The following is a 4839-nucleotide window of genomic DNA, read 5'->3' as shown; positions in this document are numbered from 1 at the left end:
TTAATATTTTGCTGGAAGCTGCCCAGAGTGGCTGGGGAAACCCAGCCAGATGGGCGGGGTATAAATAATGAATTACTATAATAATATTATTATGGGAAGCCTATAAGCAGGACCTGGGTGTAAGAGCACTCTCCTCACTTGTGACTCCCAGCAAGTGGTATTCAGAAGCATTGCTGCCTCTGACAGTGAAGACAGAGCACAGCCATCATGGCTAGTTGTCATTCATAGCCTTGTCCTTTGTGGTTTTGTCTAGGCCTAAAGGACCCCTGACCATTAGGTCCAGTCATGGCCGACTCTAGGGTTGCGGCGCTCATCTTGCTTTATTGGCCGAGGGAGCCAGCGTACAGCTTCCGAGTCATATGGCCAGCATGACTAAGCCGCTTCTGGCGAACCAGAGCAGCGCACGGAAATGCCATTTACCTTCCCGCCAGAGCAGTACCTATTTATCTACTTGCACTTTGCCATGCTTTTGAACTGCTAGGTTGGCAGGAGCAGGGACCGAGCAACAGGAGCTCACCCCATTGTGGGGATTCGAACCACCGACCTTCTGATCGGCAAGTCCTAGGCTCTGTGGTTTAACCCACAGCGCCACCTGCGTCCCTTTTTTGTCTAGGCCTAGGACATCCCTATTTTCATCAGAGAAATGTTGGGGGTTACGGAGTTATGCGACCCCAGAGTCAAGGAGATAAGTAAACTATACAACCTTTAGAGGACATATGAAGGCAGCCTTATATAGGGATGTTTTAAAATGTTTAATGTTTTATTATGTTTTTAAATGTTGGAAGCCACCCAAATTGGCTGGGCAACCCATTCAGATTGGCGGGGTATAAATAAAATAAAAATAAAATTTGTTATTGTTGTTGTTGAATAGGATGTCTCTATTTTCATCGGAGAAATGTTGGAGGGTATGTAATCCTCTTTTTAAACCCTCCACGATGGTGGCTATAATTGACTCCTGCGGGAGCGAGTTCCATAGTTCTGGGCTGCATGAAGAAGTTTGTTTTTTTTAATTACTTTTTATTAGTATTTTCCACACAACAACAACACAAAAAATATCAAAAAATAACAATACACAAAAACCAACATACGAAAAATACCAAATCCATATCTTACAAGTCAATAATATAAACACTAAAAAGAAAAACCTCTCATTATGTCTTCCTGTTTTCCTGATCATCTCTATCCTAGCATCTAGATATAAATCCCTCTTTCTTATCCTTTCACTTCACAAGCTTAGGCTGCATGAAGAAGTTAACTCCTGTTATCTGTCCAGAATCTTCCAACATCCAGCTTTCATTGCATATCTAGTGTTATGAAATAGGGAGGACAAAAATATTTTCTTTATATGCTTTCTCCATGCCATGCATAATCTTGTAAACATCTGTCAAGTCACCACCTAGTTTCTCTGCACTTAAAATGGTGCAAGCTTTCCCCATTAGATTATAGTGCAAGGTTTTGTGCACCTCTGCCATGGGAGGGTTCTGCCTCTCGTAGGTCCCTTACCTATCCCGCCCCGACCTGGCCACAGTGATCCATGCGACGGTCACCTCCAGGCTTGACTACTGTAATTTGCTCTACCCGGGGCTGCCCTTGAAGCTGTCCCAGAAACTCCAGCGGGTACAGAATGCAGCAGCGAGGCTCCTCACGGGGTCTCTGCCATGGAAGCATATTCACCCAGTGCTTTTCCAGCTGCACTGGCTCCCGGTGGAGTACAGGGTCAGATTTAAGGTGCTGGTTTTGACCTTTAAAGCCCTTCACGGCCTAGGACCCTCGTACCTACGGGACCGCCTCTCCCGGTATGCCCCACGGAGAGCCTCAAGGTCCATAAATAACAACACCCTAGAGGTCCCGGACCCTAAGGAAGTTAGACTAGCTTCAACCAGAGCCAGGGCCTTTTCAACACTGGCTCCGGCCTGGTGGAACGCTCTGCCTCATGAGACCAGGGCCCTGCGGGATCTGATTTCTTTCTGCAGGGCCTGTAAGACAGAGTTATTCCGCCTGGCCTTTGGCTTGGAGCCAATTTGATTCCCTCCCCCTCTTTTTTCTTTTTCCTTTCTCCTCCTGTGATGAGGCTGCATTTTAATATTTTAATATTTGAATGTTTCAATATTTTAATGTTGTATTTTAATCTTGTTTTAAGTTGTATTCATTCAACTTGTTTTTATTATTGCTTGTTAGCCTCCCTGAGCCTGGCCTTGGCTGGGGAGGGCGGGGTATAAATAAAAATTATTATTATTATTATTATTATTATTATTATTATTATTATTGGGATTTTGGCACCAGCAGGAATTGAACCCAGAATCAGCTGTTTCCTAGTCAGGACCTTTGCCCACCTAAGCTACACCCCGCCAAAGGTTCTGCCTTCAAACCAAACCAAAATGTTTTGGAAAGGAACACAGGAATATGTCTTACATGGAGTCAGAACATGGACCCATTCAGTCCAGGACACTGATTGGCAGTGGCATTCCAGGGTTCCAGGCAGGGAGTTTTCTACCCGGAGTTACTGGGGACTGAAACTGTTTTAAATACTAAACATGCAATGCTGCCTTACTTCGAGTCAGAGCTTTGTACCCTCCAACATTTCTCCAAAGAAAATAGGGACGCCGATCAGAAGGTCGGCGGTTCGAATCCCCGCAACGGGGTGAGCTCCCGTTGCTCAGTCCCTGCTCCTACCAACCTAGCAGTTCGAAAGCACGTCAAAGTGCAAGTAGATAAATAGGTACCACTCCGGGAGGATTTCGGCACCTAGAATTCCTTTTAGGAATTCTAGGTGCCGAAATCCCAAAGGAGCAGAAAAGACTATTTATGTATGTGACCACAGCTGCACAGATGTTACTGGCCTAGAGATGGAAAGAAGATAAAGTCCCGACCAGAGAAGAATGGCAGATGAAGTTAATGGGACTATGCTGAAATGGCTAAAACGACAGGAAGAATCAGAAATCAGGAAGACTAAAATTTTAAAATGAATGGGGAGAATTTATAACTTATCTTAAAGACCATTGTAAACAGTTAAAATCGTTAGGAGGATTGGAGTAACACTTGTAGTTTAAGTCTGAATTCTGGACATAACAGAAGAGGTAAAGGAGTTGGAGTGTCATAAAAGATCTGGGAGGAAATGATTAATAATAAGACCCATAAAGGGGAGGATGGAAGTCCAGGAGATTCCTTGGAACCTTGTTTTTATGATTTATGTTTGATATATCTCTGTAATTTGAAAACCAAATAAATAAATTTTTTTTTTTGGGGGGGGTAAAGCATGCCCAGAGCTGTGGCTCTTCATCAAAGAGAATGCAAGAAAGGAGAAAAGAACAGGTGGCGGTAGCGGCAAGCCTAAAATAAAATTAAAAAAACCCCCTCTACAGCAGTCCCCGAAGCCCAGATATCGCTAGGACTCAACATGGCTGCCAGTTTACAAAAGGAAAGATGGCAGGGCGCCAGTTGGGACTCTGGCCTGGATCTATGGCTTCCTTCTGCTTCTCTGCCCCTCATTGGCTGGCGGCACATGACTGACAGGCTCCGGGCCCTCCCCACAAGTACGGATGACGGTGGAGCGGCAGGGGCCAATAAGCCTCTGCCACCCAAAACAGAAAGCGAGGGAAGTATTGATTTCCTAAACAGGCTATTTCTGGCAAGCCCCAGTGCCAAAAGTCTGGTAAGGTCATCCCAGGGGAGGCTGGCGATTCAGTTCCTGGCCGTTTTCCTCCGTCCCGTTAAAGAACAAAACAACACAATTGAGGTTCGTTTTCCTGGTGCGACGTCCTCCGCCCTATAAGAACATGGAGTGTTTGGTCTCAGGCAGCGGTCCTCCACGCACGTGGGGAAAGGAAGCCCCATTAAACACAGCGGGGGCGGATTCTGAGCAAACTTGCACAGGGATGGGCTGGTAGACAGGTCTGGAGCCTCAGCAGCCCAGGAGACTCCACCAGAACTTGCCCTGGGTCCGTGAGCCAAGATTTCGCGTTTCCCATAATGCTCTTGGGGGTGCCATTTTGAATCCCCCACTGCTGACACCAGATAGTGGAGGCCATTGGGGCCGCTCCACCTGTCCACCTCCTTAATGAAGTCACATTCAGAGCTGCAACTCTGGGAGAGGAATAGAAGGCTCTCCTAGCAAATCCCCAGGACCCTTCGTGATTCTGCGAAGGGAGCCATGACTGGCTAAAAGTGCTTTAAATGGATGGTGCGCTTGTGGCCTTGCCATCGTTCCGGTGGGCGACCCTGGCTCCCTGCAACCTCCTTAGTCTCCACGTGGCCTTTGTGGAGGGAGGGCGAAGACAAAACCAGGATTAGTTGGCTCTTATCAACTAATTCCTCTTGTCAAGGAATTGTAGCTCTCAACCCTCAACCAACTACACTTCCCAGAATTCTTTGGGGGTGCGGTTGGGGGAGTCATGGCTCTTAAAATGGCTTTAAATGTATGGCACAGATGTGGTCTTAGAAACATTAAGAAACTGCCATTTCCCGAGTTAGACCTGCCAGTACATCTAGTTTAGGACTGTCTATACCAGAGAGGGGGAATGTTTGTGTTATGTACTGAAGTTCTCACCCTGGGCCAGCAGGGGGATACTGTAGATAGTTATGCAAATGAAGGATCGAAAGTGACGTTCAGTGATTGGATAGTTTTAGAAAGTTGTTACAGTAACGTGGTACTGGAGCTCTATATAAGCAGTCCTTCAGTTCAGTTCTGTTCTGGCCTGTGAATAAACAAGAGCTGTTTGAAGAATCGCTGTGTCGTCTGATATGTTCACCCACAACTTAACAGTTTGTCTCCCCCTAGACACTCCTTGAATACAACTCCTGACCACTGGCCATGCTAAGTGAGGTGGTGAAGTTCAGGAA

Source organism: Podarcis muralis, chromosome 16, assembly GCF_964188315.1.
Source record: "Podarcis muralis chromosome 16, rPodMur119.hap1.1, whole genome shotgun sequence".
Lineage (NCBI taxonomy): Eukaryota > Metazoa > Chordata > Lepidosauria > Squamata > Lacertidae > Podarcis > Podarcis muralis.
The sequence above is the reverse complement of the archived record's forward strand: the minus strand, read 5'-3'. Positions refer to the sequence as shown.